The sequence below is a fragment of the Lactuca saligna genome, chromosome 8 (genome assembly GCF_052625555.1).
Source record: "Lactuca saligna cultivar CGN05327 chromosome 8, ASM5262555v1, whole genome shotgun sequence".
Lineage (NCBI taxonomy): Eukaryota > Viridiplantae > Streptophyta > Magnoliopsida > Asterales > Asteraceae > Lactuca > Lactuca saligna.
Genome location: NC_136424.1, coordinates 248302537 through 248314900, shown reverse-complemented (window position 1 = coordinate 248314900; position 12364 = coordinate 248302537).

Genomic DNA, 12364 nt, shown 5'->3' with positions numbered 1-12364 from the left:
ATATTCAAATCTCATTTAGGTCGCGTAAGCCAAAAACCGCTCCAACTAAAATTCGAGTTTCGGGCTGTACACTGCTAAGCCGAATCTTAGAAAAATCATAACTTCTTCATACGAAGTCAGATTTGGGCGTTCTTTTTATCGACTCTCTTAATTTAACATATTCTACGACTTTCGTTTAGATTGCTAAGGATAAATCTCGCTCTATCGTAAATTCACTATTTACGCTTCCCAGTGCCATGCCGGTTTTGCCGTAAAACTTCGACGGGCCACAACTTCTTCGTTATAACTCGGATTTCAGTGTTCTTTATATGTACGGAAACCTTGTGACATAATCTACAACTTGGTTAAGATTATTTATTCTAAATAATCTTTTGTCGAAAAGTCATTTTCGACCCCTATTGCCTCTAAATTGACTAGCCCGGATCTGCGAGCGTTACAATACATGTTATTATTCGTTCTATATTTGTGACTTATACTCTTATATTATTCTTTGTATATATTGAGTTATGACCGAAGGGTGCATACCGAGACCTGAGACCAGAGGGTCTTTACTGAGACACATGACCGGAAGGTCCTTATCGAGTTTTATCCATGAGAGACTAATTATATGGGTATGTGGTAATTTGGGGAACTCACTAAGCTTTGTGCTTACAATGTTGATTTAAATGTGTTTCAGGTACTTTTGTAGATTTTGTGAAGGCAAAGGCACGATTGTGTAGATTCTCCGGATTATGATGTCTTGTGGATTTTGGGTTATTCTGATATTGATTTAAAATTGTATGATGACTTGGATTCATGAATAATATTGGGTGAATTAAAAATTAAAATTTTGTTTAAAATTTGAGGTGTTACAACCTTGCCCACCCGGGCTAAATCCCTAAAAGGACCAATAAGCCTGGGGCCCAGCTTTCCCCGCTTCCTGAATTGGATGACAGATTTCCAAGGTGACAACTTTAGAAGTACCATGTGCGCAACTTGGAACTCTAAGTCTGACCGACACCTATTGCCATAGCTCTTATGTTGATTCTGCGCTATCTGAATTCTGTCGCGAACCTGCTGAATCAATTCCATCATCTTGAGTACCACCTTCGCACTCCCCATAACCCACTGACCAACCTTACCCTAATACTCATATCAGAGATCTCCATACATATTTGTTGCACCTAGATGAATAGACAATATCGAATTGTGTGCCTCTTCCATCAGAATCTGCAGCACACCGCAGAAGTATGGAACCCAAACTCTCTGATGAAAGGTCAACAATCCCTGACTATCATAATCAAAGAAGCCACTTGATCCATTATGCACTCGATCTTCTGGTGTTCCTCCTTCATTGCCACAATCTGAGCATCTCAAATCTGCTATAAGAGTCGGGTAATCACCGTTATCATCAAGAATAGATCTCAAATAGGTGTTTCCTCACCTTGCGACTGAGCGCTTCAGCCACCACGTTTCCCTTCCTAGGGTGATAAAGGATCTCACAATCATAATCTTTCACCACATCCAACCACATATGATTCCTCATGTTTAGATTCGGCTGATCCATCGGATACTACATACTCTTTTGATCTGTGTAAATAGTACTACGAGCCCCATACAAGTAATGATGTCAAATATTTAGGGCGAAAACCATAGCCCCCAACTCCAAATTATGCGTAGGGTAGTTCGGCTCATGAGGTTTTAGCTGCCTCGAAGCATATGCGATCGCATGACCTCCTTGCATCAAAATTGCACACAAACTAGTGATTGACGCATCAAAGTATACCATATAATCCTCAACACCCTATGGCATGGTCTGAATCGGTGCCACAAACAATCATGTCTCACAGTCTCAAAAGCTGCCTGCTGCTGAGATGACTAATGAAAGGTGACTGTCTTTTTTTCAATTGGGTCAAAGGAACCATTATGTTGGAGAAATACTGAATGAATCACCGATATTAACCAACCAATCCAAGGAAACTCCATACCTCTGATGGAGACCTCAGAACCTCCCACCTCGTCACTACCTCAACCTTGTTCGAATCGACCGAGATATGTTCTAGTTAACAAGGTGTCCCAAAAACTGCACCTTGCATAACTAAAAATCACACTTGGAGAACTTTTCATATGACATCTCCCTCCTTAAAGTCTTCAACACCACTCTCAGATGCTCTTCATGCTACTCTTGAGTCTTGGAATAGATCATGATGACATCAATAAACATAATCACAAATCGATAAAACATAAGTCTACACACATGGTTTATGAGATCCATGAACGGTGCTGGAGCATTGGTGAGCCTGAAAGGCATCACCACGAATTCGTAATAACCATAAAGAGTTCGAAAGTAAGTCTTTTGGATATCCTCCTCTATGAACCTCATCTGATGATAACCTAAACAAAGATAACCCTTCGGAAACCAAGATGCGCCCCGAAGATTGTCAAACAAATCTTTGATCGTCAGGAGTAGATACTGATTCTTCACCATTAGCTTATTCAGTTCCCAGTAGTCGTTACACATCCGATGCAACCCATCCTTCTTATTTACAAACAATATCAACGCTCCCCACGGCAAACTACTCGCCTGAATGAATGCCTTGTACAATAGCTCTTCTAGCTCGGTGGATAACTCTTGCATTTCCAGAGGTGCTAATCGATACGGTGCCTTGACTGTCGAATCTACACCTAGAACCAAGTCAATATGAAACTCCACATGTCTCTCCATAGGAAATCCAATAAAATCCTTTGAAAAAGTGTTAGGGTATTCTCGAAGAATCGAAAGGTCATCCGCAGCCACTCTATCCATCTCCCGAGTATCCATCACGTTGGCCACAAATCCAAAACAACCATGCAGAAGATAACGTCTGGACCTCACTACCGAACAAAGAGTTGGTCCATGCTAAGCACCCTCACTGTGTATCACCAAGTCTCCCCCACTTGAGGTCCGAACACGCACCAACTGAAGCCCACAATCAATCATAGCCCGTATTAGGGCTCAACCACTCCATCCTGACAATGAACTTGCTCTCGTACATGGGAAATGGAACCAAATTAATCAAGTACTACTCATTGAATAACTCTAAACTACATCCCTGGTCAACCCTCAAAACTCGCACATGATGATCGTAGGCAATCTCCACCTTTAACAGGTAATTCACCTCCCACGGAACATCGTTAAACCTGATGCAAAGCGTAAGGGATACAGAGGACCAGGTTGACCCCAAATCAAACAAAACCAACTTAGGAATACCATTCATAAGGAACGAACCTAAGCAATAACATATATATATATATATATATATATATATATATATATATATATATATATATATATATATATATAAGCAAGATAATCAACATAAATAAAGAGATAAGCAGGATATACATATTCGTAAACATGGGTGGTGGTTGTGGTTGTGCTATCCCTACTCAACATCCTGTCTTGCCGTAGTTATAGCACACTAAACCACCCTCCCTACAAAATCCATCATGCATCTTGTTGCACTAGCCACAGCGGCCCCAAACCTACTGGCCCCTTGATCTAGAATTAAAACCATTGAGTTTCTTCGCTGAAACATCAATCCTCTACACCTGCCCTTTCTTCCTTTTCCTGATGTGCTCCAAATTAAATTCTCGTTCCCAGGCCCTAGATATCATGTCATCTAATGTCGAACAGGCTGAAAGGATAACAAACTCCCTGATATCTGATCTCATCATTTCATGGTATCGATTCCTCTTCATATCCTCGTCTGCAACATATTAGGGTACCAATAGAGCTCTATTTCAAAACATGGTGATGATCTCACCACCATAGTCCCAGTCGTCTGTTCTATATCCCTGAAATCCCTTGCAGGATGTTGAACCTTAGTCAGTGCAATCTCTGCTCGGTATTGGGCTACAAAATCCGACTAGGTCATGGCCTCAATAGTTATGTCTCCCAGAGCATCACCAACCTCCTCCAACTAATCACAGGATCGGTCCCTCGGACAACCTATAGCAAACCTCACATTGAACCCCTTGGGGATGACACTAGTCATCTAAGCATACTCTATATCTTCTATCCATTATCTAGTAGTAATAGGTTCCTTCGCCCCAAAGAATTTTGGTGCCATACATCCCATAAAATCCTTGAAAGAGAAAATGTGGGCTCTGTACTGACCAGCATATGGGTCGACCCTAAAGATCTAGAGATGATCCTCCATTAATTAGAAGATACCCTCCTTGATCGACCCGAACATCACTGGGATCACATCAAGGATTACTCTCATAATCTCAGATGCGATGAACTCAAGTAAACCCTCATCAATTGCTTCGTTGGCAAGCCTGAATTGGATCTAGATCTTGAACCTCCAGATCCTCCATGTGTCATCACAATCCTGAAACATAATACATAAAAAACTAGGATACGCATGAAGAGGTTCACACTCCTGAAGGTTTTCGAATTCATCAAGGCCTTCGACGTCAAAGGTATAGATCCTGTGCTTTCAGTAGTATGAACCCAATACTACTTTCCACAATTCTCCGTACCTTCCTCAAGGACTGACTCAAATCCTTCAAGTCACTTCCACACTATCAGATACTTCACACACATTATATATCACCTTATGCACTAAGACGTTTCCTAGGATTTCCGAGGGTTCTTTTGCACACGAATCTCTGCTATATGTTGCAGAAGAGACTCCCCTCCGTTCTTCTCACTATCTCACGGATACAATAACATGTTACTAGCACTAGATAATTTTTTTTACTGCTAGGTCCCACCCTAAAACGGTTGGACTCAAACAAGATATTTGCAATAGAATTGAACCTAAGCTTCAAGAATTATCTAATCCCTACAACATGTAATTTCAAGTATTTACATAATAATTAACTTACACTAGTGGAGTACCTAGGAGCATGAAGCAAGCAACATTAAAGCTTTGAATTCTAACCTAGAGCGATAACTAACCAGGACACTCAATCCAATCATGAAAAACATATACTAGCACACAATTCAAAGGGTCCATACAACTGGAATACTGTCACACCCCAAAACCGAGAATGGTGGACACGTTCTGGGGCGGAGGATGTCATGTAAAGTATCACAACACAGTATAATAGTAACAAGTAAACAACATCATCCATTGAATTAAATATATAATTTTAATGCAAGTGTGTTTTTTAGTATATAAGACATCAAAACACGAATCAAAATATAAGATGAGTCTTGTATGCAGTCCATCTTCTCAAAAGCTGGCATCGGTACCTTTCTACTGATGACCTGAGAATACAAGTTATTTTGAAAGAGTTTATCAGCATTAAAGCTGGTGAGTTCATATGTATTTAGTGTCTATGTTTGTATTAAAATGTTTGAACAATTGTTTGAAGTACGAGTTTGTAAACGTTTGTAGTAAAGTATGTGAATGTTTGTAAGTGTTTGTAAAAGTTTGTAACTCCTAGAAAATCCTATATTCTCTACTAAAAGTAGCCTTCTACCAAGGCACAACTGTTTTGTATGTTTGTTTCTTTTAAAAGTGTGTAATTTTCCTAATTGTAACTATCATTGTCAAAATATAGTTTGTACATTAATGTTTAAGTAAAATGATCACCAAATAAATGTAAAGGGTAAATTAATGTAGTACTGTAGTGTTGTATTATAGGATCTACTGCTGTACTAAGTACCTTAAACTGGATTTATACCAAGGTATTATGTGATTAATTGTACCATACTATTGAATGGAAACACGACAATGTAAGTTGTCAAAAGGTATGACATTTGGCACCCGAAGACCTGTAGGTCCCGCTGTAGCTAGCAGCAAGGTGTAGGATAGTCAATCTAGTATAGATCTATATGCAAACTCACGCTCTCCCTCCAGGAGATTCTGGCTACAACTCGGGCCATGACAATGAAGGCATGCTCCGATACAGTGGATCACAATTATGTTAAAGTGTACTTGTATATGTAATGTATTGTTCCTCATCATAGTATCATTGTGTATGTTCTCATCATAGTATAGTTGTATATGTTCTCATCATAGTATCATTGTGTATGTTCTCATCTTAGTACAGTTGTATATGTTCTCATCTTAGTATAGTTGTATATGTTCTCATCTTATTATAGTTGTATATGTTCTCATAAAAATAAGTGATGACTCATGAATGAACTGACTCTTGTATGCTTCATTGAACTAAAAGTAGTAAGTAGTATAACCATAACTATACCTATTATAGTTTACTAGCAGACGTGTTTGTATGACTGAATGAACTGAACTAAGATAAATGTCTTTATATCCAAACATACATACATAATATATAACTAAGGATTCGGGTACTTTAAGACCACAACAAAACAATGACAGGAAGCAAAGTTGGTTATCTCTCCTAAGTCCTTCAAACCTTATTTATATAACTGTATATGTATTAGACATGGTTTTAACAATATATAAGGTTGAAAACTGTACAAGAAAGGTTTAGTGTACAAAAGTGAATTTGATGAAGAGTTTAACATGTAAAATAGTTTGATAAACAGTTTGAAGTCATTTGTTTGGTAAAACCGTTTAAATTATGAAAAATCCATTTGTATGCTAGTTATTAATCACGTGTGATTGATATAATAACTAACATGGTTCAACTTTTATCCCCCCCCCCCCCACAAAACATATAAAAGTATTTCAAAGGTTAATTAAGGGGTATGAAATCACCTGTAGTGAGTGGTTTGGATGAACGGATGGTATAGGATGCTAAGTGTCAAGTGAAGACTTGAGCACACACACGGGTCCTATTTATCATATAATAACACATATATGTATACAATTAGTCATTTAACAACTAATTAACCAAGTTAAGACACCCTAGGATATGGAAAAACACTTTGATTCAAGTACTAGTAGTATCAAGGGTTGCATCTAAGGGTTGTATAGTCACTTAACGGAGTTTTCGGTCCAAGTGGTTTTCGGTTCATATGGCTTTCGGTCCAAGAGGTTTTCGATCCAAAGGTTGGCCGAAAACTCTTGTTCTTTGATGTATAATGTGATTTCCAAGGGCTTCCATCAAGTAAACGAGTGTTCTAGACTATATACTAAGCATTAGGAAGGCTTAGAGTCATAAAGACACCTTTCTTTAGGGCTTTCGGGTTAGAGAGATGCACTAACCGAAAACCACTTTTGTTCTTGGAAAAATGATGATTTCAAGGTTCTATATTAAGTATCCTTACTAGATAACAAGTATAGGAGATAGATACTTACAATATGGAAGCAAAGAAGGTGATTTTCGGCCCAAAACACTAGTGTGTGATCTTGGTGTTCTTGGTGTAACTAAGAACACTTGAAGATCTACATATATGCAATGATTTCATTGATAAAAATCATGTAGAAACACTTGAATATGGGAGGAATCAACTAGATAGGGTAAGAAACACTTACATTTTTCAAGGTTTAGATGGAAAAATCGGATGATACTTGAGAGGATTTCGGTTCTTGTTCTTGAAAGAGTGAATAAGCGATAAATATGGCTAAGTGTCATATATATACTCATGAGGGTTCTCAGCCCAAATAGTGTTTGGACGTAAAACTCCTAACTCTTCGAGTTTTTGCGAAAATGATGCAAAATGAACCCAAGGCATCCTGTCTCCTGTTATTCTTTGAAGTACTAAGCTTTAATGCACTTAAACTGACTCCCAAAATGATTAACAGATAGCAGAAATAGTTCTGATATCTATTGAAGTGAATGATTATTCAGAATAGAATTTTCAGGTTATCACATCATCCCCTCGTTAGAAGGAATTTCGTCCTGAAATTAGAGTTTAAAAAAATAAGTAGTTAAAAATAACTAACCAAATATATGAGGATATTTTAGTTTCATCTGATCCTCCCGATCCTAAGTGAATTCAGGTCCTCGCTTGGTGTTCCAGTGAACCTTCACTATCGGATGCGGCTTTACTTTGTCTGCTTGACCTTACGGTCCATGATCTCTACAGGTTCTTCCACGAAGTTGATGCTATCGTTGATTTCGATCTCATCGAGTGGGATTACAAGAGTCTCGTCGAATAGACACTTTTTCAAGTTTGAGACGTGGAATGTAGAATGTACGTTACTGAGCTCGTGGGATAGGTTGAGTTTGTAAGCTACATGGCCGATTCTAGCGAGTATATCGAAGGGCGCTATATATATCTAGGATTGAGCTTCCCACGCTTTCCTAAGCGGATCAAGCCCTTCTAGGGCAAGAATTTCAAAAGAACACGTTCTCCTACCTGGAATTCCAAAAGCTTCCTTCATCTGTCTACATAGCTTTTCTGTCGGTCTCTAGAGGCTTTCAATCATTCACGAATCTGAACGATCTTCTCCGTAGTTTCCCAAATGATTTCTAGACCTATGAGAGTGCTATCAGGAACTTGTCCTTTAGCTAACTAGGTGACACCCACCTCATCCCAGCACAGAGGGGATCTGCACTTCCGGCCATAAAGGGCTTCAAATGGAGCAGCGTTGATGCTCGTGTGATAACTATTATTGTAGGAAAATTCGACAAGGGGTAATTGAGTATCCCATGCTTTCCCAAAGTCGATCACACAGGCTCGCAACATATCTTCCAGTGTTTGGATGGTTTTCTCACTTTGTCCGTCGGTCTGAGGATGGTAGGCTGTACTCATGTCCAACGTTGTTCCTAGGGAACTTTGTAGTGACTGCCAAAACCTTGAAGTGAACCTACTATCTTTGTCGGAGATAATGGATATAGGAACACCATGCAGTCGTACGATTTCTCTAATGTATGTTCTCATAAGCTTCTTCATCTTGTCAGATTCTTTGATAGGCAGGAAGTGTGAAGACTTGGTTAATCTATCGACGATGACCCATATGGTATCAATTCCACCCGTTGTCTTGGGAAACTTGGTTATGAAATCCATAGTGATCCGCTCCCACTTCCATTCTGGAATCTCTGGTTGTTGCAGCAAACCAGAGGGTTTCTTGTATTCGAACTTAACCTTTGCGCAAGTAAGGCATTTACTCACGAAGGAAGAAATATTTGCTTTCATGTTTGGCCACCAGTATAACTTTTTAAGATCCAGATACATCTTATCTGAACCTGGGTGAACGGAATACCGAGTGTTGTGTGCCTCGGTCATGACCAAGTCTCAAAAGCCACCATGTTTTGGTGTCCAGATCCAGTCCATGAAATATAAGGCTCAGCCACCCTTGGCTTCTAAGTTGTTATCCAATCCTCTAAGGGATTCACCCGCCACATTTTCAGGTTTCAAGGCTTCAAGTTGAGCCTCCTGAATTTCTGTAGACAAGTGTGAATGGATAGTCATTGTCAACGATTTGACTCTTCGACCAAAATATTCTTTCTAACTTAGGGTGTCTGCTACTATGTTGGCTTTACTCGGATGATAACGAATTTCTCATTCGTAATCATTGAGTCGTTCGACCCACTGTTGTTATCTCATGTTGAGCTCCTTCTGATCGAATATGTGTTGTAAGCTCTTGTGGTCTGCAAAGATCATGCTCTTCGTACCATAAAGGTAGTGTCTCCAGATCTTCAGGGCAAACACAATTTTCCCTAGCTCAAGATCGTGTGTGGTGTAGTTCACTTCGTGTGTCTTCAGTTGTCTCAAGGCATAGGTGATAACCTTCCCTCGTTGCATCAGAACACATTTGAGCCCTTGGTTGGATGCATCGTAGTATACAACGAAGTCTTCTATCCCCTCAGGAAGGGATAGTATTGGCATGGTGCATAAGGCCCGTTTCTGCGTTTGAAACACTTTTTCTTGTTTCTCTTCCAGTCAAAGGCCACTCGTTTTTGGGTCAGTGTAGTAAGAGGTTTCGCAATCCGGGAGAAGTTATGTATGAACATGCGGTAGTAGCCAACGAGACCTACAAATTGACAAATTTCTATAGGTTTCTTCGGTGCTGACCAGTTCTCAATGGCCTTAATTTTGGATAGGTCCACATGGATGCCCTCTTCGGTAACCATGTGTCCTTAGAATTCGACTCTTCGGATTCAAAATTCACATTTAGAGAACTTCGCATAGAGCTTTTCTGTTCGTAAAGTTCTTAGAACTTGTCGCAGGTGATCGCCATGCTCTTCCTTACTTCGAGAGTAGATCAGGATGTCATCAATGAAGACGATGACGAACTGGTCCAAGTAAGGACGACATACTCTTTTCATTAAATCCATGAACACTGCAACGCATTGGTCAATTCGAATGGCAACACCACGAACTCGTAGTGTCCGTAACAAGTTCGGAGGGCTGTCTTTGGAACATCCTCCTCTAGCACTCGTAAATGGTGATATCCGGATCTTAGATCAATTTTGGAAAAGTAACTCACCCCTTGGAGTTGGTCAAATAAATCGTCTACGCGAGGTAGAGGGTAATGGTTTTTGACCGTTTGTTTGTTGAGTTCTCTATAGTCGATAGACATACGGAATGATCCGTCTTTCTTCTTAACAAACAAGACCGGGGATCCCCAGGGTGAGAAGCTTGGTCTTATAAAGCCCTTGCTGAGCAGTTCGTTAAGTTGACCAGATAGTTCCTGCATTTCTGCTGGTGCTAATCGATTGGGTGATTTGACTACTGGGGTAGCTCCTGGGACTAAATCGATTCTGAACTCGACTTGTCGTTGCAGAGGTAATCCTCGTAGTTCTTCAGGAAACATGTTGCGAAAGTCGCTCACTACCGGGATGTTCGTTAGTTCTTTCGTTTCTAGATTCGTATCGACAGCATGAGCAAGGAATGCATGATATTTCTTACGTAGATATTTCTGTTCTTGAATACTTGAGATGATACGAAGACTCGTACTGGGTTTATCACCATAGATAATGAGGGTTTCGTTAGATGGAAGATTAAGGCGTACAACTTTTTCGTAACACATAATGTCGACACAATGAAGACTCAACCAATCCATACCGATGATGATGTTGAAACTTTTAATCGAGACTGGCATGAGGTCAATTGGAATTAAATGGCTATCTAGAGTTAGGGTACACCCTATGTATATGCTATTTGTGCTCTCAGTTTTCCCATTAGCCATTTCTACTATGAATGGTTCTTTAAGTGCGCATGGTTGTTGTTTAAGTAAGTGTGCAAATTTCTGGTTTACGAAGATTGTCTCCACTCCACTATCAAACAGTATGCATGCATATGCGTTTTCAAGGAGAAACGTACCAATCACCACCGTAGGGTCAGCAACTGATTTCCCTTGGCCTATAGCCAAAACTCTTCCTACTCTACCAACATTTCTAGCCTTGGGGCAGTCCCTTTTATAGTGGCCCACCTCGCCACATCCATGGCAAGCATGGCCCACACCAGCACCGGGAACTTGGGTGATCGGCCTTGCTAGAGATTTGCAGAAACGGATAGTGTGTCCTTTCTTGTTGCAGTTGGAGCACTGCATTTCCCGATAGGGTCCGTTGTGGTGGAAGTTACATTTATTGCACTTTGGCAAACTTCCAGCATACAGACTTATTGGAGTAGCAGTGGTACGTTCGATCGCAACATGAACTGCCACGACTCTTTGCTTTTTCGCAGCTCGTTGTTTCTTCTTCTCATCCCAGAACTTTCGCTTATTCTCAGCGGGTTTGAAGGGTTCTGAGGTGGACAGGGTTGTTGTTGATGATGGGGATTGGACTCCATGGTCGATGATTTGTTGTTCCAATTATTTGGCACTGTCAAAAGTACCAGGGTGTGAACCTAAGACATTTCCCTGATATGGAGGCACCAACCCCCAGATGTACCTCTCGATCTTTTCCCCCTCGGTGGTTAGGCTCCATAGCCCTAGAACCTGGAGGTATACGCGACTATGTTGGAGCCCCTCATGGTTAGGCTCCATAGCTCCTGTTCCAACTTCTGGATCTCGCCCCTCGAGCAGTATTCCTCAATCATAAGGTCTTTCATAGTTTCCTAGCCCATGTCGTTTGCCACTACAAGAGTGATGACCTTACATGGCTGTTCCACCATGTTAGGGCTTTCTCCTCGAAGGTGCAAGAGGGAAACTTGACCTTACTCGCAGCAGGGCATGACCAAATTTCGAAGACCGACTCTGTCTTCTTGAACCATTGCGAGAGGGCAATGACTCTTCCAGTCCCCTTGAAGGACTTTGGCTTGCAGTTAATGAAGTCCTTGTAGGAGCACTCTCTCGAGCGCACAAGGAGTTCACCTTGAGAAGAGTTAACAGGGGTTCCACCTCTGTTGGCATCAGTGGAGTGATATTGAGCCATGGCCATAACCACAGCCGCAGCCACTGCAGCATTCAGAGCTGCCGCATCGAATTGTGGAGGAGGTGGTATTGGAGTTGGAGTACTCGGAGGATTACACCTTGTTGATTTGCAAGGAGGCATCCTTCAACTAAACGTTTAAAGGAAAGTTGTACATGGTGGTTAGAATCAATTATGATCATAAAGAGGGTGTTCCATG